This window comes from Lissotriton helveticus, chromosome 1_1 (assembly GCF_964261635.1).
Source record: "Lissotriton helveticus chromosome 1_1, aLisHel1.1, whole genome shotgun sequence".
Taxonomy (NCBI): domain Eukaryota; kingdom Metazoa; phylum Chordata; class Amphibia; order Caudata; family Salamandridae; genus Lissotriton; species Lissotriton helveticus.
In genome coordinates, this window is record NC_136057.1 from 609,220,611 (window position 1) to 609,245,089 (window position 24,479).

At 48.2% G+C, this 24,479-nt stretch overlaps 1 protein-coding gene across 2 annotated transcripts in view; it reads left to right on the plus strand.

Moving 5' to 3' along the window:
* The first annotated feature begins 4,882 nt into the window (after positions 1 to 4,882).
* The window catches only part of STK38L (serine/threonine kinase 38 like), a 456,714-nt gene continuing 437,117 nt past the window's right edge, over positions 4,883 to 24,479 (plus strand). The window contains exon 1 of one of the 2 annotated variants that reach the window (XM_078674124.1): positions 4,883 to 5,045. The gene's annotated coding sequence lies outside the window, so the exon portion shown is untranslated. Of the gene's footprint in view, positions 5,046 to 5,159; positions 5,287 to 24,479 lie in introns of those variants that run through there. The other variant, XM_078674123.1, reaches the window with a different exon arrangement.

A 24,479-nucleotide genomic window follows, 5' to 3' on the forward strand; every position in this document is an offset into this window, starting at 1 on the left:
TTGTGCTGAACCACCGCAGGGGACCATTTACTGGTGACGGTCTTCTCCCTCCATACTACATTGTCCCGTGTGAACGGATGCCGTCCTCTCAGCACTTGAAATGGACTGTACCCCACAGCCGTGGGGGTGATCCTGTAGGACCACAGCATACTCATCACCTCGGTCTCCCAATCCTTTCCCTGCGTGATGGCCGCCTGTATGGAGCCCATCAGCACACGGTTGAACCGCTCCACTTGACCGTTGCATGCGGGATGATACACTGCCGTGTGTTTAGATTCAATACCATTTCTCCTCATGAACCTAATCCATTTGTCCGAGACAAACTGCGGGCCATTGTCACTGAGGATGGTTTTGGGAATGCCTTCCCTTAAGAAAACTGACGTCAGGAATCTCAAAATCGTGTCAGTGTCCATGGATTCTTGAATGTCCACCTCAGGCCATTTTGAATACTTGTCCATTACTACACATAAGTACTTGTTCACTCCTTTGCTGTCCAGGACCGGCCCCAGTATGTCGATGGCCACGTTCTCCCAAGGTCCCTGTGGCGTGTCAAACTTCCCCATGGCCGGTCGGAGTGGCCTAAGCACTTTGTCAGCACCTTGGCATTGGCTGCACTCCCTTACTTGCCTTTCAATGTGGACATCCATGCCTGGCCACCAATACATTTGCTTGACGCGTGCTTTGGTCTTTACAATACCTAGGTGGCCCTCGTGTAGTAGAGTTAACAATCTGGGTACCAGTGAATCTGGCGGCACGACTCTTTCACCCCTATAGATGAACACTCCCGAGTCACTCAGGGACAGTTCTTCCCTTATTTCATAGAACCTCCGTACTCCCTCGGTGAGCTTCCTTTTGTCGGGCCAGCCTGACGTCAAATGTCTCTTGATCTCCACCTTTTCCATGTCCTGATCATAGGCGGCCTCCCATTCTTGGACACTTATCGATCTCTCATGGTCCTCCATGCTTGCCACCATCTCCTCCTTGTCCAGGGCATCCTCCGGCGCCACTTCCATCGCCGCAGCCCTGCTGAGATAATCCGCGACCCTGTTCTGTGTTCCCGGCAGGTATTCGACATCATAGGTGTAATCGAGCAGCTTCAGAGTCATTTTGGCTATTCTCGGGGTCGCTGTCTCATGACCCGAGGAAGTCAAGACTTTGATCAGGGGTTTATGATCCGTTTGCAGCTTGAATCTCGTACCCCAAACGAACTGCCTGAATCTGCCCAAGGCCCAGGTGACGGCCAGCATCTCTTTTTCAATTACGCTGTACCTTTGCTCCGTCGGAGACAACGCACGTGAAGCAAAGCAGATCGTCTCAGTGGCACCATCATCCCTCACTTGTGCCAGAACCGCCCCTAAGCCTTTATCACTGGCATCTGTGGTCACCACAGTCTGGCCCGAGGGGACAAACCCTTGCAATGGAACAGCTTGACTGATGCAGTCTTTGATTGTGTCAAACTCCAATTGCGCTTCTGCGTCCCACTCAAACTTGGTCTTGTCTCTGATGAGTTGCCTCATTCTGTACGTCCTGGTGGCGAAGTGTCTCACAAACTTACTATAATACTCGGCCATTCCAAGGAACGACCGCACTTCCTCCTTGGAGCTGGGAGCCTTTGCATCCTTTATGGCCTTCACATTTCGTTCCTTGGGTGAAATTCCACTCGTGCTGATCTCATGGCCCAAGTAGGTCACCGAATGGGTCCCTATCTTGCATTTACTCCATTCCGCCGTTAGCCCCTTTTTCTGCAACACTTCCAGCACTCTCTGCAACTTCCTGTCGTGATCTCCTTTGGAAGAGCCCATCACCAGGATATCATCCTGAAAGTACTGTACCCCCGGAATGTCCTTGAACAGCCGATGCATCAGCTTCTGAAAGACAGCCGCTGCGGATGCCAGGCCGAAGGGCATCCTCCGGAACTGGTAGCACCCAAATGGAGTAATGAAGGCGGTGTACTTTCTGCTCGATGGATGCAGCTCAATCTGATAGTATGCAGACGTGAGATCTATGGTGGAGAAGTGAGTCACACCTTTAGTCTTGGCGAGCATCTCCTCGATTCTGGGTAGGGGAAACTTCTCCACGATGAGACTTTTGTTGAGCTCGCGGAGGTCAACGCAGAGACGAACCTGTCCATTTGGCTTCTTGACCACTACCAAGGGGGATAGCCACTCCGCACTGTCCACCGGCTCTATGACGCCTTGCTCCTCCAGCCTCCGGAGTTCCTGTTGTACCGCTCCGCTGGTAGACATGGGAATGTTCCTGACTTTATGCACCACTGGTACTGCGCCCTCCTTGAGGACCATTCTGTGGACGAACTTGTCCAGTTTCCCCACTGAGCCATCAAAAACTTTGGGGTATGCTGACTTCCAATCTTCACCTCTCGTGAGGGGCCACTCGTCTGTCAAGAGAATCTGCTCTTTTCCTCCCGGGTTGAGTATGATCCCCAGATCTCCTGCGTCTCTCCACCCCAGCACTGAAGGACCTCTCTCTGCTATATACAGGGTGCACGTGGCTGACCTCCCTCTGAATTCGAATGTGAAGTCTCGGCACCCCACCAGGGGAATGGCATTCTCCGTGTACGAGATGGGTCTGATGTCCGGCGGCCATAGATCTGGCCCCACCACAGGCACAAAGTCTTCCTCCCATATGGATCTTTGCACGATGGTCCAAGGAGATCCTGAGTCGACGGCCACATGTACCTTCACTCCCCCTATCAGCATGTCCGTGCGAGGCTTATCTCTTCGCTTCCCCGTCACCTCTAGTACTTGGTTCTCGATGCATAACACCAAGTCGTCGTCATCCAGGTCGTCCTCCCCGCTGACGTCCGCTGTGGCCGCATCGACGCACTTGACCGTGGATTTCTTCCCCTTCTTGCGGCAGACTTTCTCAAAATGGCCGACCAGGCCGCAAAACGAGCATCTGGCGCGGAACGCGGGACAGCGTTTATCCTGCGCCGAATGTGCCGTGCTGCCGCATCTATAACATGCAAACTTGTTGTCTGGACCAGGGCGGACTGCCTGCTTCCCTGTCCATCTCACGTCCTTCCTCTGATCTCCATACACCCCCCTGGTTTTGCTGGGCTGGGGTGCCTCGTCTATCTTGTTGACCAACTGTCTCGGTGCGTTCTCACGTTTGGCTGCCTCTGCACCGCGTCTTGACATCTCAGCCTTTTTGACCATTGCCACCACTTCTTTAAGCGATGTCTCACTCTGCGCCCACAGTTTGTCCTGAACCGACCTGCACGTGGTGTGCATGACGATTTGGTCTTTGATATACTCCTCCTGAAGACCCCCATACTGGCACGTGATGGCCAAGCGTCGGAGCGCCGCCACATAATCATCAATCGATTCACCAACCTCCTGCTTCCTCTGTTGGAAATTATACCTGTCTATGGAGACACAAACTGCTGGACGGTAATGGCTGTCCAAGTCATCCAGGGCGTTTTTAAAGACATCTGTTTCAGTCGCTCCCCTCTCCTTAGGCACCAGATTCTTGAACACTCTCACCCCCTCCGGGCCCAGGTTGTGGAGTAACAGTCTCTTCTTCCTTTCCGGGGTGAATGCCCCTTCGTTTTCATCTTCGAGCGCTTCAATATAGTTTTGAAAATATTCCTTCCAGTCTTCCCATTTTAACTGTGGTTCGCCCGGTCTAGGCAGGAATGGGACAGGGGCCATCAGAGCGGACGCTTGATTTGCCATTCTAGCCTCACCTCTGGGGTCAACCACCTGGGCACTGTGTTGAATGGGTACACCGGATGCTCCTGCACTCCCTGCCGTGTTCCCTTGCCCTCTGGGGCTACCTGGTGTGCTATCCCTTCTAGTCTGCGTGGGGTCGTCAGTTTGCGCCCCTTCCTCTGTCTTGGGGTCGATGCCTTTGGCTGCCAGGGTGCTGGCTGTGCTCTCCTTCCCTAGCCCAGCACTGACCTGGTTGTTGGAGCTGGATTGGGTAGTTCCCGTGCTTTTCTGCTACTGCCACGCCCTCTGCTCGTCTTTTTGTTGCTGTTGTCCTACTGCTGGAGGTGTGGGGCTGTCATGGAGTGTCTGCTCCTGACCACTGTAGTGCCTGGTGTTCGTGGTCCCAGCCTCGTCGCCAATGTAATGTTCCTTGCCCACACTATACACTGAGTCCAGGTAGGTATATGATTGCTTTATCTTTATTTCCATTCAAAACAAGTAATTAGAGCATAAGGGCGCCGAGCGTCTACACAGTGACTGCTCCGGTCGCCAACTGCCGTTTTCCCCGTTCGCGCCTTCACTTTTGCGCCTACTGCGCATGCGCGCGCTCCTGTCTATGGCGTGACGCGTCATCGCGTTCACGCTCATAGACTAGAGCGCATCCTACACTTTACAAAATATTCTATTTACAAAAGTTAAAAAGTATTTGTCTTTTCCATAAAATAATTTAAATTTGCATCTGCAGTGTTTAACATAAATATTAAGCACTCATTTCAGGTCAATTCATTCCGTTAAAATTTGTAAAAACTGCCTCTTTTTATTGCCCTTTGGATATTGTAAATCTGCTTTTCGGAGGCGGTTACTCATTTGTACGAAAAATGTTACCCCTTTACTTTTGCACAGTTTACCCGACTCTGTGCTACACAACAGTGCCCCCACCGCGTCCGTAACAAACTCACTGCAGGCGGAGCTCAAGCTGAGCACTGGATGGCCACATCTGAAAAACTAAAAATACCTGCAGGCTATTTGAGAGCTCCGCGCAGACAAAAAACACGTGAAGAAAACACGACCAATCCACTCTTCGGAATTGTGTATGGTGCACTACGATTGGCTGTATTATCCACCGGGCTCGTACACAGTAGCAGTCCACCCACTCATAGACGACGCCCACGATATATTTAGCTATGGGATTGGTTATTGTACGACCCGGAAGTGGTAAAATTACACACAAAATGATATAAGGTTGCATTCACGGATGCGCTGTGTAAATAGTGAGAGATGGTCATTATACAACTGAAAGATTGATTATTTTCCTCTTTGTGATTCCGAGTTCAGATACGGGATATTACCTGCTGAGAAAAGCCATTTGTCTTGGTGAGTAGACTTGTTTACAACCGAAGTGTGTTTTGGGGCGCAGTCTGCCAAGGAGAGCCACTCGGCTCATACTTACGTCACGGACGCGTTATCGTCCTAACATTTCGGTTCGGTCCTCTAGTACAAGGCTCCTCCTCCCAGTGCCGCTGTCCCTGCTGAGTGCTCCTGGCTCCGGTTGACTTGTCTGCTGCTAATACAGTCCACGTTGGGCCTCCGCGCCGCCGGAGTCTCTGCGAGGAGGGTGAGTGTGACACTCTGCCTTTTGTAGACGAGTACATTTACAACACCTTTCCAGTTCTGCACCTGCCGTTTGATGGGGCTCCGCACACTCTGCACCGCGGGCAGGAGGGGATGTGCCCTTAAGCTGTGATCCTCGTGGGTTAACCCCTTTCTGAAGGAAAGGCAGGCAGTTGCAAAGAGTTGGTGATCGATTAGTGCATTATAATCGGTAGTGTGCTTGCAGTTCATCCTGGTTTAAAAGGCACACAAGTCTGCCCTGTTTTCAAAGTAAACTGTGTTGTGGGGCGCGATCACTGAACCAGAAGGAGGGCACGATTCGTTGATAGCACGCGCAATTGTTTGTGGTGTGCCTCTGATTTTATCGGTGATTTGCCATCGTTGAAGCAAGCAGGAGGATCATGTGCAGCGAATATTCGTATCTTTTGTTCTAAGTATAAATATCCATATTTATACTTCCTGTACTTGTTAGCCAGAGTTTCAGACCAACGTTTCGCAAAATGCGTTTGTATTTTAGTTCTTAAAAGTTAACTGTGTGTCAGATGCTGAAATGTACCATTTCCCTATTGTTGGACAATTGTGTTGTTCTGTAAGTGTATATTAATTGCCTTGGTACCCAGGAATCTATATTCTGCTTTGAGAAGTAGCTTTATTAAGGCGTATTAATTTACTCATTTTGACAATGAAAACACGGAGACACGTGGTGAATCTGATGGATACAACTTGTATATTTATAACTGTTGTTATATTACAGATGTATTGCAGCTCCTTAAATACTAATACTGTTTCATAAACAATCTGCTGTACTTTTGAAATGGGTCGTTACGGTGGAGTTGGTTGAAATTTAGCGAGTGGGACACTACTACATCGTATTGTACATCATGCAACTAGCGACTACCACAATAAATCTTAAGCTTCAGTTCTCACAATAGCTAATAAATAGATGCCGATGAAAAGTAGGGGGTGACAAAGCTGGAACTTTCATATACGTTTGGAGCCGGTTAGTCGCATTAGTTTATTGAAACTTTGGGCACTTGCTTGCGGCTTTTGCTTATACGTTGGAGAGTATTGCCTGCCTGGTATGTTGACTGGCGCCGCAGTAGGCAATGGTAGTCTCTTCCTGTCTTTACTTACACTGTGGCGTATGGTTCGATCCATTTGTTGACACCAAAACGCATGTTTACTTTGCAGATTGTTGTTCTGTTATAACACGCCTTTCACAGTCGAGTTTCCCCCTTGAACTGTGTTTTTCATCCTCAACCACCCTCGACCCATCTCATGAGTTGGTGATATCACATTGATTTCTAGGAAATCTCTCGCTTCAGTCTCACTGACTGCACAAACAGCCAATTTACACTGCTAGTCCGCGTATACCACCCGCAGCAGAATAGTCACCCCAGCCGTAAACGGTGTCACCTACGATTGCCCATCGCTGTGTATGCAGCTGGGACCGGTATTATCTGTGCGCTCAAGCTCGTGTATGTTGCCTTTAGTGGACACTGCTTACAAGCCCACGCATAGTGTTCTCAGTTGCTTAACACTAAATGTCCTCGTACACGGTACACCATCACTCTAAGTGATAAACATGTGGACGTGACAGTGCTTGCTTGGAGCCTGTCACCCTTGATACGGTACCATAGTCGCACACCCTGCCTGCCCTACTCTGTGCACACCTCTGTAGGTTCAGAGTCCTTGTTAACAAGTTGTCATGTGCCTCGTGTATGCATATTCGCTTGAAATGTAATGCCATTGTGTATACTGCAATGTTTGGAAGCGTGTCAACCCCTCTGTTCTCATCAGTATGTGTGCATGACCGCGTCAGCCCCATTTCGACTTCCTGTCGCATCGGTTTTCATGATTCTGTATGCTGAAAGTTTCTGTGCTGTTTCTTGGCTGGTCCGCGTATTGTGTATTCGTTTAACAGCATCACGCTTGTAGCGGAACACCTGTCAATGCTCTTTATTCTGCCTTTTGTTGGGCAGTGCCCCTATGACTCTCCGGTACACGGCGGTGCCCATTGTTTGTTCTTGTAAACGTTTGTAATGCTCCGGAAGTGACTGTCACTGCCGGAGGAGACTGTCACTGAAAACAATGTAAGTAATCTTGTACGTACGTTTCAAAACCAAACCATGACTTTCTAGTACAGATGGCTTGACTCATTTTTGTCTCCAGGGTCTTCTGGCCAAGCCAGTCAGTGATATGGCGGTAGCCTTAAGTGGCTTTTTCCTCTTCAATTCACTTTAAGCATTATTTCGTATAATGTGAATTACTGGCTGTTCACTGACTAACTTTTCTTTGTTTTAACCAGATATTGTCCTTACTCCTGATAGCCATAATACCAATTTTGTCTGTCTGTTGGTTTACTTTACAATATAATCGTTAATGAGGTGACTTTGAGTGACGCACACGAAAAGTAGGGTGCCCGTCAGTAGACTGATAGCAATCAGTCCTGAGACTTTCTATCTGAGCAAGCAGAGGTTTTCAAAGTTTTGTTTCTGGTTTGGAAACGCTTTGTAATCTCATTTTCGATTTGCTGTGCATCTGGATTTCAATTCTTTGTTGTATCTCACAGTGGAAATGTCATCTGTGGATTTAGGCTAAAACGTTCTTTTAGAGGAATCATGGTGGTCAATCTAGATGGCCTTATAAGAGGGTCTAACCGTAAATGGAAGTCAGTATACGACTAGGTGGAGGGCAATAGATTTTAAATGCAGGGAGATTTTTCCTGTGGTGCTTTATTTCTTTTGCTACCCGTGAAACTATAGATCAGGCACACCGAAATAAGATATAGCTTAATCCTGGTGTGGGTACACAGTGGTTAAGATGTCTTGATCTGATGAGGGAACCCCCAAGTTAGAAAGTGATGGAATTTGAGTTGATCCTGTGTCCAAGCCAGAGGCTGGAATCCTGATTGTGAAGGTGGGTTGCCAAGTCCATGAGTAACAGACTTGTGTTTTTTTATTTTTTTATTTTTTTTATTTTTTAGTGATCTATATTTTAGCATGTTTTTCTGATTTTAGTTTTATTTTTTTTAAAGTTTTGAGATAGGGTTTAGTCATCCAGTGTAAAACAACAAGCGTGATCCGAGAGTAGAGTAGTTATTGTGTGAATGATCAAGTCTCAGCAGGGTCTGAGTGCGATTGTCATAGTTGTAGCAGGAAAAGTTGCCAAATTCAACTACACTTGCCACTGATTTGTGGTAGAGGTTGAACACTTTTCGAGAAATGGTGGGACCCTGTGGTATATTGCTGTTGACATGAGATTAAGGTTGGTGTAGACTTTATCAATGTGATTCAAGAGGAAGTAGGAGTTCCATTTATCATTTATCCTGGACCCCAGTGTCTGTTTTGGGTCTCCGAGGAGATGGTGGGAGTGTGTGCATCATCTTCAATGTAGCCAGGACTTCTTCAGTGGTCAGCTGAAAATTTTCTTTTGAGGCTGTGTGAAAGAAGCTCCAGTAAGTTATGTCTGTGAGGGGAATTCAGCACAAGTGAAGTTTTCCCAAGTTTAGTTGGAGGTTGTCTAAGCTCAATGGTCTATTTGTAATGTGAGGATCAGGATTATAATCTGTTTTGTGAAAGTGGCCTACTTGAATTGTTTAGATGTGCAGTGGATTCACCTATGCTTACTTCTGGGTTGCATAATTCAGAAAGCATCTTGAAGAGTTCCTTAGACTTTATAGAGGCAATAGAAGTCAGCCAGGTGGTGGGCCAAGTGGAAAGCATAGTACTACTACTAGCATTCTACATTTATGCTGTATAGCCACAGGCAGCGGCGGTAAAAATGAGTGGTAGTCGGCGCAGGCAGCAGGAGGCAGGTAGGCTCAGGAGCGGGAGGCACGAGGAGCGTGGGGGCGACCAGGCCGATGAGGGCCCCATCTCGCTGCTCCCGTTTCCTGCAAAAGTCATCGAGAAGACCGTCAACAAGCAGCTGGCCGCCTTCCTCGAGACGAACGGATCCCTCGACCTCTCGCAGTCTGGCTTCCGGGCCAACCACAGCACCGAGACCGCCCTGATCGCAGCCACCGATGACATCCGAGCCCTGCTCGACAACGGAGAAACAGCGGCCCTCATCCTCCTAGACCTCTCCGCGGCCTTCGCCATTGTCTGCCACCGTACCCTAGTGGGGCGCCTCAGCAACGTCGGAATCCAGGAGAAGGCACTGGAATGGATCATCTCGTTCCTCGCCGGAAGGACACAGAGAGTCCGCCTCCCCCCGTTCAGATCAGAAGCCACCGAAGTCATCTGCGGCGTTCCCCAAGGCTCCTCGCTCAGCCCAACCCTCTTCAACGTCTACATGAGCCCCCTCGCAGCCATCGCACGCCAACACAACCTCAACATCATCTCCTACGCCGACGACACCCAGCTGATCCTCTCCCTCACCAACGACCCCGCCACCGCCAGAGCCAACCTACACGAAGGGATGACAGACGTAGCCAAGTGGATGATGAACAGCCGCCTGAAACTGAATTCGGACAAGACGGAAGTCCTCATCCTGGGATCTTCACCCTCCGCCTGGGACGACTCCTGGTGGCCCCCTGCCCTGGGCAAAACCACCCAAACCAACAGACCACGCACGCAACCTGGGCTTCATCCTGGACTCCTCCCTCTCCATGACCAGACAAGTCAACGCCGTCTCCTCGTCGTGCTTCAACATCCTGCGCATGCTACGTAAGATCTTCCGGTGGATCCCCACCGAGACCAGGAAGACGGTCACCCAGGCCCTCGTCACCAGCCGTCTGGACTACGGCAACTCCCTCTACGCCGGAACCACCGCCAAACTCCAGAAGAGACTCCAGCGGATTCAGAACGCCTCTGCACGACTCATCCTGGACATCCCCCGACGCAACCACATCTCCGGACACCTGAGAGATCTGCACTGGCTCCCGGTCAACAAGAGAATCACCTTCCGTCTCCTCACCCACAAAGCCCTACACAACCAAGGCCCAGGATACCTCAACAGCCGCCTCAACTTCTACGCCCCCACACGCCAGCTTCGATCGACCGGCCACACCCTCGCCTCCGTCCCCCGCATCCGAAGAGCCACCACAGGAGGAAGGTCCTTCTCCTACCTGGCCGCCAAGACTTGGAACTCCCTACCGATCCACCTCCGCCTGACCCAGGACCACCTTGCCTTCAGGAAGCAGCTCAAGACCTGGCTGATCGAGCAGTAGCGGACCCCCCCTCCCCTAGCGCCTTGAGACCCTCCGGGTGAGTAGTGCGCTATATAAATGCTTTGATTGATTGATTGATTGATTGATTGATATATATTGTCAGTTATTTATAGTAGGAAGGCTTGCTTGCTGGCTCCGTGTTCCTCTTCCATTTACAGTCCAAGATGTGGTTCTTCGATTTGAGGATGTGGGGTCACTTTGTATACAGGTTTTAGTTTATTATTTGTATATAACAACCATCTTGACACTAAGGAATAAGACCCTAAAGACAGTCTAAAATTAGAAAAAAGTAAACAACGAGGTGGGTTCGTTAAAGCTGTGAAGATCATATGTGAAACTGGAGTAGTTCGAACAGGAAAGCATTCCGTAGTTTTAAGCCTAAAACTTGAGATGCTATATTACCCGCCTCAATCAGGTATTGCTTAAAGCAGGACATTTTCAGAAGATGGGAGCATCAGACCGTACAATTCTCCTTATTACTTAAGGTGCCAATGAATTGGATAGGAAGATGAGCCCAGTCTTGTGAAGAAAGCATAGTGTTTTGATTGGGTAAATAGTGTTTATTTTGGGAACAAGCGCATAAAACATATCGTACATCATAAGATAAAAATTGATCACATTTAGAAAAAATATTAATGCTTAAGATAGCTTCCTTAATTTTTTTTAACATTAAAATGTTTAAAGCAGCCAATAATGCAGAGAAGTATAAGAGATATTATAACATAAAGGGTCGCAGGTCTAAGCTGTACAATAGCCAGGTTTCATACACAGTCGTTTGGACAAAGCGCATAAGAGAATATAAAAAATATTGTGACATTTCAATTTATGAGCATATAGATGCTAGGCCCGAGTTGTTTATAAACTCTGTTAATTAGATACAGTAAGTGCAGTATTCAACTTGTGTGGAACCAAATTAATTTTGGCATGTCAACATAGTAATGAATTGATCAATTGTTAAAAAAGAGATTTAAAAGGATACAGATCAGTCTTGTGTCATAGCAAGAACCCCTTCCTTTTCCTTACTAACCAAACTCTTTACAAGTAACGGCTGAGTTCAAAAACTATGATAGAGATAGTATCATATCTTGAAATGCGGAAGGCTTCTTCAAAATGGCGCATGCCGAGGGCAATGCTAATTGGGTTGATCCATATCCTCCTTGGTTTTTAATACGAGACAAATAAAAAACCTGTTCAACATCATCAGTCATGTTGTTGCAAAGTGACGATTTGGTACAGTTTGAATTCCAGTTGCGTGTAAACTACCAATAATGTTCCCTGCCTAAATTTTGCAAAATGCGGGCCTGTTTAGATTGGATTACATCCACATAGGGTTCCAAGGCGGATACAGGTTTGATGGGTAAACCTTCTCCCACCAGGACCCCAGGTTTTGGTGGTAGGCATTGATCTTGTTATTCCAAAAGGCAGTTTTTTTTATGGCCTTGGTACTTTTATCAATTAGAGAGGGGTTGCTCCAATAAATGTTTAGTCCTAGGCTATTAAGTTTGGATTTAATGTGCGAAAACCAAGGGTTAAAATGGTATTTGCTCGTGCTCAGGACATCTGCAGCAGCAAGTGTATATAATGCTGTAATTGGGGAGTGGACCACAACTTGGCCCAATAATAAAGTTTTTAGAGAGGCTACTTCACTAGTCCTTTTAAGCCCTGTATCAAAGAATAGCGGGATCAAAAGGGTGCTATTGGGCAAGCACAATAGGAACCTCCCAAAACTTTTATTCTGTAACAGTCAAGCAGCTAGAATTCTCAACCCAGCATATTTCTGCCCCTTTCAGGGTAGCTGCCTGGACCATTACTCTGTACACTTCAATTGCAGGAGCAAGAGATTTGGGGGTGGTGGCTTTGTATCTGTTAGTGTCAACGCACTATGTAGTAAGGTTTGTTCACATTTTTGGATGTGGTATTTCCACGTACAGGTTTTGTCAATCCTGACCCCTAAGTAGTCAAATTTGCAGATTCTACCCCATCATCTGATACCTGGCACTATATGTTCTCTGGGGTTTGAACACCATGATCTTGGTTTTTATGGTGTTCACTTCTAGGCCACGATGATTACAAAAATGTATGCGGTTACAAAAATGTACAAATTCGTTAAGCAAAATTTGAAGCCCAGACTGAGTACGTGCTAGGAGAAGGGTGTCATTTGCAAGTAGCAACACAGGGATGGCGGAACCACCCGGACTAGTGGAGTCATGAATGCAGGCACTCAATTGTCTAATTACCTCATTTACGTAGAATGAGAACATAGTTGGGACGAGGATGCATCCCTGACGCTCTCCTCTTTTGACTGGTATGCGATTAGTCAACTCACCCGCCCCCCCACCCCCTCACCCCATCTAGCTTGCATATAGTTACACTCATGGAATCTAATAGAGCAGGATTAATTCGGTGTACCACAATTGCTGTCTCCGGACGAGATCATAGACCGCCCTAATGTCCACGAATGCCAGGTATAAGCGGTCCTGAGAAAACCTGTGGTATTTCTAAACAATAAGGTTAAATCTGAAAATCTGGTCAGTCATGCTCACCATAGAGCGAAAGACTGCCTGAAAAAGAGAGAGAATGTCGGCCTCATCAATCCACTCGAGTATGCTATCAAGAACTTTGGGGCAGAACACCATGTGTAAATTAATTGGTGCTTTGGTAGTTGTCGGGGACTGTTTTATCTCCTTTTTTTTGTACATGAGGATTGATCTCAGCGCAGCACCAAGAATCGGGAATTTTACCACCTGCCAAAATCCTATCTGGCAGTGAATTTATGTACAGACCCCATACAGTGGGTTCGGAGCCAAGCAGATCACCTGGAACTTTATCTGGGCCCTGTGCTTTCTCAGATTGCAGGGACTCCGCGTTTCGTCCATTGTAAATTGAATGGAGTTGTTATCATCAGTTGGCCCAGAAGTCTAGACTTAAGTCATTCTTGCATCAGCCCCTGTGCACATGGTTCAGCATACTTTTTTGAGAATGATCCATCCACTGCTGCGGTTGCACAGAGAGTATAATAGGAGTGCACAATTTAAGGCTACCGTGTGCAAAGATGTGCCAGAAGGTCTGCGAATCCTTGTCTTTTGATGCCTCAACCAGAGCAGCCCAGTTTGCATCAGTTCAGCTCTGTTTGATGAAAGATGTAATTTGTTTGTAATTAATACGTGCTACACTGATTGCCCCAAGCTCCATACTTTACAGTCTTTATTAATTGGTCTTTGGCTGTGCTGCACTCTTCTGAATGCCAGTCTGGTTCCTGATGAACTAACACTTTCTTGTATAAGGATTGTTTTGTGCTGAGAAGGTACAGAGCCTTGAATAAGTCCTCATGGAGATCTAATAAAGGAAGTGTTATGGGGAGCCTTATATAGGGATCGAAAACATTATTGAAGCTATTGTAGATTTGCAATAATATGTCAGTTTGAAAACATAATTTCAACCACTTTATATACTTCAGGTTGTTCCTCATGGTAAGAATTGTCTCTGAATAGGTGCTCAGATCGGTTGTGTCCCTAAACAAGTTCTCCTTGAGTAATAACTTAATGCCGTTGTGATCATTGTCCTATCTGGCCAGAATTTAAAATTGTGCCACTACATGCCAGAGGTCAAGATCTAAAGATTTCATAATGAATTCTGCTCTGGCTCCCCTCCCCCCACTGTACAAATATGGGAGCACAGCGTCTATTGGAAGGTAATCTCCCTTTGCAGACCCGCATACCATGCGTCAGAGTGATTGATAGTAGTTTCATGGTAGAGGTTGCTCCTGATCATAGCTCACTCTCGAACGTCATTCTGCCTTTGGCTCAATCCTCTATCTCAGTTGCTGAGGCAACGCTGTCAAGAGGCTCGTGAGTGATTTTAAAGTCTTCAGCAATTATGAGTGGCACCCTGACTGTCTTATTATAAAGATGGTGGGCAAGCAATTTGAGCGTGGGAGATTATTTCTCTGTACAGTGCGGTTATACACATTGTATATGTCAATTTTCCTGCACTTACTCCACTTTCTGAATACACCTAAGATATCTTAACTCTCTACTTCTAAGTTTTTTAATGATTATTTTTGGCATGTTCCTGCCCCATATTAGAAGGCCTCCAGATGGGCAGCCAGCTTTAGAAGGTACAGCTACTACGCTATTTAATTGGAGTAGCCCAATCCCAAATATTTTTCAAGTGCCCATGTCTCCTGAAAGAGTACTATATCATATTGGCTAATAAAAAGTCCCCAATCGGGATCATTTATTTTTCCCTTGCAAATCGGCTATGTTCCAAGATAGTTATAGGTGCGGGGGAGAATTCCCATTTTCATTTGAAAGGGCCTTTGGGAGGGTGTATGTTAGGTAAGTAGATTTGATACCCACAGGTCACGTGTAATAGTTATTTGACATGATGAATGAGTGGGATTGCCAGCTACAATATTACACTGTGGGAGGAAGCCACTGGTATTAAGATGGCTTTGGATGAAACACTCTAATACGACAAGCAAGGTTTAGGGACAGGGAATTCACTCATCCTTACTGACTGCCCTGTCCGAGTTTAGTCAGTCCACTCCCCTTAAAGGCGACTTGGTGGTTTCAAGGGAAGAAGAATAAGTTACACCTCTGGCTTCAACTCAGTCGCTTAGATGGTTCTGACCGGCAACCAGGGCAGAATTGCTTGTCAGATGACAGTCCACTTGGCATAATAATGTGGGGAGTATCGAACGAGAAATATTTTTAAACTATATTAGAGCCAAGCAAAGGGAAAGATCTTGCATCCAGAGCTAGTAACCCATTGGCTATAGTATGATTTCTCACATGCAGTTTAATGGAGTCAAAGCAATCAGGATGATTTGATAGATGTGGATTGGGTAATATGCCGGAAATAATTAATGAAAGACTTTGGCGTTTGACTCCAATCCAATGGGCTACTTTATTCACTAAGGATTCTGTTGTTTATCTTTTGACTTGTTTTCAATTTTGGGATATTAATCGTATAGATGTGTGGTTGTCTGGTTATGGGAGGTGTGGGCGCAACAGTTCTAACCGGTGCCAAAGGAAGGTTTGTCCTGCTGCTGGGTCTAGACCTGTCAGGGTGATGGATACATCTTGTATTGTTTGTACGGATAGAAGAGGGTCGGTGCGACCATGGAATTTGATTATGCGCTCCTGCCGTAATATGCAGCCTTACTGACTGGTCATAAACTCTCCCCTCATTTACAAAATTGAGACCATCTCTATATTTATACGGGCCAGGTAACATGGTATTGTAAATGGAGTTGCTAACAGTTGGACGACTTCGCAGTGCTTCGTCTGCTAGATTTACCAGTCTTTATTGATAGCTTTCCAGGGTTTCTGGCCTCTAAGCCTGAGAGTCTGAGAGATAAGTGTCCATTTGCTTTGGCTAGCTCCCTTACCCTTTGCCTCAGAGACTGCACAGAGGACTTTTATAACAACGAGTTCACTCCTCATGTTATTGATCAAAGTTAGTAAGTCATCCAGGCTCTCATTTTCACGGGCTAATACAGTGTTAAAAGGTAAGCTATCCTCCCGGTTAGGGCTGACCATTGGGAACAAGTCTGTAACCATGTCTGTCCACTCGCAGAATTTGATGAACAAGGAGCATCATTCCCAACTGTAACAAAGGGGTCAGGAACAGCAGGAACTTTAGGGGTTTGCGTGGGGATCTTACTGGTAGTAGAATTGAATATGAAACTAGCAGTGCATACAGTTCTTCTAATATTCAGTTGCTTGGAGTGCTTCAGCAGCCCATCAGAGTGCTAGTGATATTATTATACGCAGAGCCTTTCTGTAACGTGTCAACAATTCAGCGTAGTGATCAGCCCAAAGAGGTGGGTAAGACTGGTGGTCATTTAAGGATTTGAGAAGCTGACATCCAAGGCATGTCTGGCCATGTGCATCAGTCCACTGATACGTTAGTGAAAGTCGATAGATTCCAGAGAGTGGTGACTAGATTTTGTGTTGCCTTAATCTGGGATGTCAAACGAGGTGTTGGAATCACCAAGGATCATGATCAGTCAGATGCATGTAATGAGAAATACCAGACACCCAAAAGGTGATCAGTGGAATGCTTGCAATTTGTTTAACCACTGACTATTGCTAAGAGTAGCATTCAACCCCTCTTTCTTTTGCCCACCCTGCCACCTCAGATTAGGCCCAGCCATTTGGAAATCAGCCTTGGTCATGCTCCATTAGGGGCGTTCCAGTCCTGACTGCCAAGCCAGGCCCTCTGAACTGGAACACAAGCAGCCCAAAACAGGATGGCCTGATTAGATCTCTTCAGCTTGGTTCCAGTGAGCAAGAAGTCTGTGTCTGGGCATACTTTTGGCCAGTTAGGGTGTTACATCAAACACCCAAAAGATGATGGGCAGAATGCTTGCAATTTGTCTAACCACTAGGAATCGCTCGGGGGTCCCATTCTTTCCCATTGCTCTTTTGCCCACCATGCCACCTCAGATTAGACGAGCCATGTGCAAATCAGTCTTGGTCCTGCTCCAATAGAAACAGTCCAGCATGAACTACTGCCAAGAGTTCACTACGCTTAAAGCTTCAGAATATTGAAGGGAAGAAGTGAGAGGGAAGAAAACGACGCCTCTCAGTACACAAATGGAAAACCTACTTGGGTGACTGAGAATAAATTACCTGAGTTGGTTTGTCTGGGTATTCTAATATTTAAACTTAAAAATACTATGGGTTTATGTTTTGCCAGAACTATCTGTTTAATGATATGGAGCGTGGGGGAATTAACTTAAGAGAAGTAGAAAGGCCAGTCGCATCCATTTTTTAACATGGTGAATTTACAGTCCCTGAGGCGATTACTTCATAAGGAAGGATGCTTCAGTAGTGTTGTCTAGCATGAGCATAGCAAACTGCTGTAGGCTAAGCAACACAACGTTCAGTACATGTCCAATCAGACCGCCCTCGGATATTGCGGCATAAATCAGTAAATTTAGCGGCACAAAAATGGGAATTTATCCTTTTTTAAAAACAAAAAATTATGCCATGCTCACAGGCAGTCGGCCCGAATTCTTTCATAAAAAAAAAATTGCCCCCAGCGGATCCCACTGCATGTCTACGGGCGGCGCGCCCGAAGTATGACTTTATTAAAAGAAAAAATAAAATAGTACCCCAGTGGCCCCGCTGCATGACCCTGGGCAGCGGGCCCGAATCCTTTCTTTGTTTTAAAATCATGCCCCTGCAATCACACCATCGACTTTCAGCCTGAGGATGGTCGGATGCTGAGGGTGGGGAAGAGGAGCAGCGAAGCTTCATATCCTGCTGGGCCAGGACAAAACGTACTTGCGTTTTGGTGTCCCGGTCAAGGCAGCAGCAGTGTTCTCCAGGCAGGGGGATACAATGCAGCAGGTGAGTAAACAAACACCTCGCCTGCTCGCTGATCCCATCAGTTTATTTGCCCAGTAGTCAAAGTTCGCACGGGGCCAATAAAAGGAATTTTGCGTGCACTTTTATAAAAATCCCTGCCTTTTTACAAAACTGCAGATTTTCACACAAATTATTTTTTAGCAAATCATGAAATCCTGCAGTGTCTGACCAAAATATGCTCAAAATTGCATTAGTTCACAGTAGCAGTCTTACAGCAGGGGCCTACTCTACTCAAGCGGCTCTTCCGGTGACATCATTCCTACTATTCCCTGCGCAATAGGATCCAGTCTGCAGGCACAGCCACACAGGCATGTCCAGTTTACTGCTCGTCCACTGGATGGCCTCCGACCATACCCCTTTCTTTGGAAAGCTAAGGATCCACTTCAGGCCTTATAAATGCCACACTGTCGCCCAACTAGACCTCAGAGTTTTTAAGTTTTAATTTCTTTATTCTAGTTTATTCTAAATTTGCACAGGGAAAAGGAAAAACAAATCAACATTAGTATAGGGAAATGCACATCGTAATAGCCCACGACATGGGGAAAGCCGTAGCGGTGTGCTAAACAAACGCCGCAATATCCACCCACCCCAGCTCCCCCTCCCCACTTACCCCCGGCTGCGACCGCCTCCCCCTCTGGTGTGATCACCCTGGCTTAGTTGGGCTCTGAGGGTTCTCCTGCACCGATCTTATGAGGCGCAAAAGCCTCAAATACTTGGGACAGGTATTCTCATTAAATTCAGAAGATAATAGTGCTAAGAAGGGTCCCCATATGTCCGGGCAAGACGCGTTCTTGCCAGCTGGTGAGAGATAAATCCTCTCCATGCCAAGAATGTGCCACAAACGATGCAACCAGCCTATGTAAGTGGGAATGTGGTTAGTTCCCCAGTGTGTGAGTATGTTTTGAAGGGACCCCCCTCAAGGCTAATGCTATTTGGCGGCCCTTTCGCAACTTTAGGGGGAATATGAGAGCGTTTGGTAAACCCAGGATGACTAAAGCTGAGAACCGGGGTAATTCTGTGTTGAAGTGCATATCTATGTCTCGTAGGTTCTACTCCCAGTTGGAATTTAACCTAGGGCAGGCCCCAAGATGTGGGTCAGCGTGCCCGGCATGTCGCATCCATGCCAACATCGAGAATCTTTTAATGGATTGCATTTGTGAAGACATACAGGAGTGTAATACCAATATGTGACTATTTTGGTAGATGTCTCTACACTAGCCACGTTGCGCGCAATGTGTTTCGCCCTATAGTATATGTCCTGCCATTCTCTTTGTGTAAGATTGCCTTCCAGTTCTAATTCCCATCTCTTTTGGCTTGGGGACTTGTGGGGGTTGAAGGGCCTGCCTAATTAAGCAGTAGAGCTGCAACACTAGATGGGCGTCATCCGTCTTGGATAGCAGTCACTTTTCGTATGTGGTGAGGCAGCGGTGTGCTTGCCGATGGACCTCCGGGTGCATGACCTTGTGCCGTATCTGTTGGTAGTGAAAGCGTCTGACTCAGGGAGCCCCTGCTCACGACGGAAGTCTGCGGGCCCTCTACGTTGAAGAAGTGTCCGGTCGATCTGCGCCCTTCCTCTGCGCATCACGCGAAGGCCTTTACGTTCAGCCCTGGGGAGAAGGAGATGTTGGCGACAATTGGGGTCGGGGGGGATGGAAAGGTATTGCGGTTCCTTTTAACCGCTATTTTATCCCAACTCCTAAGGGGAACACTCGTTGGGCATGACAAGTATAGATTTTTAGGTTAAGCGGCCTTGGAAAGGAAGGGTATCTGCCAAAGCGATCTCCCGGCTAGCGCCCTATCTATGAAAAGCCAGTGCTTTTCAGACATCGAACGTGACCACTCCACGAAAGTCCTGATTTGGGTCACCCAGAAGTAGTCCTGGAGGTTGGGGATCCCTAGAACCCCCTCTCCTGGAGGCCTGTAACTCATGTTGCGCCGCATTCTGGGCTTCCTGCTCGCCCATGTAAAGGTTTCAAGCTCCTGCTGCAGTGTACTCAGCATGCCTTGAGGGGGCTCTGGAGGAAGAGTCTGGAAGAAGAATAAGATGTTGGGCAGTATGGACCTTTTAATGGATGCTATACGGCCCAGCCAGGATAGTGCATATGGTCTCCAATGGAGTAGGTCTTCCTTAACCCCATTTCCGCGGGTCTAATACCTCCGCGGCGCGGGGGCTGCCCGCTGCGCCACGGTGCTGATGACGAGCTCGGCTCGTCATGCAGCACGGTGGCCGTGACGCCCGCTCAGTGGCACGCCCAACACAGCCGGTAATTATCCCCGCGTGGGCGTTCCGCGGAGGTCATGACGAGCTCAGCTCGTCATCAGCACACGGCCACCATGCTGCATGACGAGCTGAGCTAGTCATCAGCATGCAAGGAATTAACCTGCCGGTGCAGAGTTGCGTAGTTAACCTTTATGGTATCTGGTATTGACGCAGCGAGCTGAATCCCCAAATAGGGAATTTCCTCTGAGGCCTATTGTATAGGGAGTGTGCTCCTTAAGGAGTTGAGTGTTGATGGTTTGAGGGTGAGGTTTAAGGCCTGTGATTTGTGGACATTAGTTTTGAAGCGAACAACAAGGGAAAAGCGTTCCAGCTCTGACAAGACTGCTGGGACAGAGACCGGGGGTTCTCCAACGTCACAATATCGTCATCCACATATAGGCTAAGTGTGTGCAGGTCCCCCCAAAGCGGATCCCTGAGATCAACTGATTATCTCGGCATCGTTGGGCCATTGGCTCCATGCCGAGAGCACAAAGTAAGGGGGATAGGGGACAACCCTGGCAGGTCCCTCTCTGTATGGGAAACGGGGTAGAGGTGTATCCATTTACACGAACTGTGGCAACAGAGTTTGTGTACCCACTGAAAACCCAGGCTTTGAATCTTTCAGGGAGCCCAAAGTGGTGCATCATTGCCTTCATTTTCGGCCAGTTCACCATATCAGATGCTTTCTCAGCGTCCATAGACCGTAGTAAACGCTCAGTGTCGAAGCGCTGAGCTTTGTTGATTGTATGTATTATGCGTTTCATGTTGTCCGCACACTAGCGGGCGGACACAAAACCCGACTGATCTGGGTTGATTAGCCCGGGGAACAGTGATGACCAGCGGGACGCAACTACGCCTGTGAATAACTTAAGGTCGCCATTAAGAAGGAAGTAGGTCTGTACGAGGCACACTACCGCTTGTCTTTCCCGACCTTGGGGATAACTATCACTAATGCTACCAGCATTGACCTTGGAAGATGTTGTTCCTGCCGTGTTATACATCCTCGTAAGGAGGGGTGCAAAATAGGACAGAAAGCTTTGTAAAACGCAGCAGAAAAACCATCTGGTCCCGGGGATTTTATCAGTTTGAGCTTGTTGATAGCCGAAATTACCTCCTCTACCTTGATCGGGCAGCAGTTTCTTCTGCTTGGTCACTGGTGATTGTAGAGGTCAGGATATCTTGCAGATATTGAGTTTGGGCCTGAGGGGACAGATCCTGCGTGGTGTACATTTCCACGTAGAATTGGCAAAAAGTGTCACCAATTCGTTGGTCGTGGCCATCTCCTCCCCTCCAGGGGCTAGCACCACGTCTACAGCCGATGCCTGCCTCTGCGTCCTAAGCCTATGGGCTAAAAGTCTACCTGCTCTAGTCCCTTTCCCCCTCCCCCTCCCTCCTCACCCCAGTGTAGAAATTGTAAAATCACAATGACGCATATTATGCCGGGTCTAGGTCGATCGCGGCCAGTTGAGAGCGCGTTGCCTCCAAACCCTCGGGGCTCCAGCCCGTTGGTTAATTCGCTCTCACTCCTGCGTCTTCTGTGGCAAGAGCTCTTTTCTCCCTGCGCATCTTCTAGGGCTGGGATGGCAATGAAAGCACCCCTCACCACCGCTTTAAAGGTGTCCCATAGGGTAGCTATCTGTGTATCAGGAGTATCGTTCACTGCAAATTAGTCTTGTAGCGCCTTTGAGACCTGCCAGACCACCTCTGGCCTGTGAAGCAACGAGTTACGAAGACGCCACGCGCAAGAGGCGGTGTGTTCTGCTGGTAGTGAGAGGGCTAGAGTGACTGCTGAGTGGTCTAAAAGGGCGCTCAGTTGAACATCTATGTGTGTGACCAGAGAGGACAGACTCGACGAGCCTAAGAAATAATCAATCCCGGTATTCTCGCGAGGCCGGATGCTTTTCCCTCCATATGTCAGCCAGTCCAGCGTTTGTAAGCATTTGTTTCCCTTCGCTAGAAAGTGCCCTTGATTGCCCCTGTGGCTGGGCTGATCTGTCCAGGTTTTCAGCAAAAACTAGGTTTAAGTCTGGACCGCCCCCCCACCCTCCTACCCCCCTTTAAGGATTATCCTGTCAGGGTAAGCATGCAAATCGTGGACAACTGTCGTCAGAAAACCCCCTTGTCCTTTGTTCAGAGCATGGGCTGACCCTATGATACTTGACTGTGGGCCGACTGTGAAGGAATAAGCAAGGAACATACCCTTCATTTCAGCACGTTTAGACCCTATCTTCCCCGGGAATTTGCTAGATAGCAGAATAGCCACCCCTGCTTTTTTTGTAGAGAGAGAGAGAGAGAGGACAAACCTGCTGCGGGAAAGCATGCATGCGCATCCTATGAGTGTCCCCAGGGAGGAGATATATCTCCTGCAGCAGGTAGATATGGGCATCAGAGCTCTCTAGATACAAGAGTATGGCTCGGCGCTTGATGGGGTTATTTACCCCTTCACGTTCAAAGACAGGATCTTGGGAGAACAGGTCATGAGAATAAATCCAGCAGGGAAGCTATGACTCTGCGGTGCAATTCCCTATGACGGAAGGTAGGGACTGACATGCTGTGCAAGTTGGACGCGCTTCTTAGCCAAGTGGAATGGGCGGTGTGTGCAAGACTGGAGTGGGTCCCCATACTAAATAATAACCCCATCAACTTGTAAACAAAACAGAAGAAGTCTGAAATGTCCTGGGAGTGCATTACCATGGGATGATGGTGGAAACGGTCCAGAACGCCAGGTCGCTCTGCTCCCCCGTGCCCCGGCCATGTGTGATACCAAAGGTGCACCGGGCGACAAACTTTACTAGCCGGTGCCCAGCGCCTTCAGCCAGAGCCTGAGGTGTCTTCTCCCAATGGTGCCAAGAGCGCCTGCCTCTCTATTGCGAGTATTTTGGGATTCGGACGTAGTTTCAAAGAGTTTGCGCCAACAGTCTTCCAACTGCCAGGCCGGCGGCCCTTCCCCGACCTGGAAGGCAAGGGCGGGCTTGCTGCGTCTTCTTCTGATATATTTGGCAATTGGCAGGCCTCCTTGGCTGAGGGAAATTGCTCGATCTTCCCATTAAGACGAAAGATGAGACTGAATGGATGCCCCCATGAGTACGGAATGTTGCTGTCCCGGAGATGTGCAGTGATTGGCTGGAAGACTCTCCTCTTCTGAAGGGTTGAGGCAGATAAATCCTGGAACAGGAGAGGCCGATGCCCCTGGAACTCCAAGGACTCAAAGGCTTAAGCTTTTTGTAGGATTTGTTCCGTCAGCTGAAAGTCATGCACACATGTGAGGATGTCTGGGGGGGACCTCCCGGGGCCCACCCGGTGCGTGCAGTCCAGCTTGATTTCCATGTCCTCTGGAGCATCAAGGATCGACCTGAAGAGGTCCTACACGAAGGCCCCAATATTCTGGCCTTCTGCCCCATGCGAAATGTTATGAATACGAATGTTATTGCGCCTGGAGCGGTTCTCCAGGTCTTCTGCGTGTGCCTGGAGGTCCAGATGCTGGTCTTTTAAGCGTATTACCTCCTGTTGTAAGAGTTTGATCTCTTTGTCTCTGCTCGTGCTCTGAATCTCAAGGGTGTTGAACCTGTCTCCCAGGGAGTCTACATCTTTCTGTACCTCCCTGATCTCCTGCGCCAGTTCCATCTCCATTTGCTTGAGATCATCCCGGAGTTATGCGAATAAGGTCTCAATGAATGCACGGGTAAGTGGTCCTTCAGTGTCCTCAGTGTCTGCCGGGTCAGTGCTTTCCGCAACATTGGTTGTCTGAGATTTGAGTAGATCTTTAACAGATCTGTCCTTCTCCCCCCTCCCCCTGAACCCTCCCCCCAGCCCTCCTCCCCCTGCCCCCTCCCCCCACCCCCCTCCCCCCACCCCCCTCCCCCCTTGGCACTCGCCATAGTCTACTTCCTCTGAGGGTGTTGTATCTTCCTCTGTATGTGACTGACCCAGCAGTGGCCCCTGGCACCACAGTGTAGGTATCCAGTGCAGGGGGGTCTGAATGCGAGAGAATATGTTCATTGCTAAGTATGGCGCCTATGTTGCTCAGGGGGAGGGTGGTGCCCCCAGGCTCGCACCGGTAGCGCAGGCCCGTTATGAGGATTTGAGGACACAGCTTTGCTGCTAGGCCCAGCATTAGCAGGTTGTCGCAACTCTCTGGCAGCATACACGTTGGGGCGTGTGTCGAATGCAGTGCCCGGCCTCAGCCGCTCTTCTGACTGTCACAGTATCTTGGGTCGCTGGCAGGCCAGCCTCCACTGGGGCCAGTTCTGGTGTGAAGCACATTGGCTAGACTCTCCCTCACCCCAGGTGTGGAAGCGGCGAAGGGGATCCAACAGCTCTCTCCTCAGGCCCTGCGATGCAACTCTTTTTGGTTTCTGGGCCCTTCCTGGTCTGCTCACCACCTG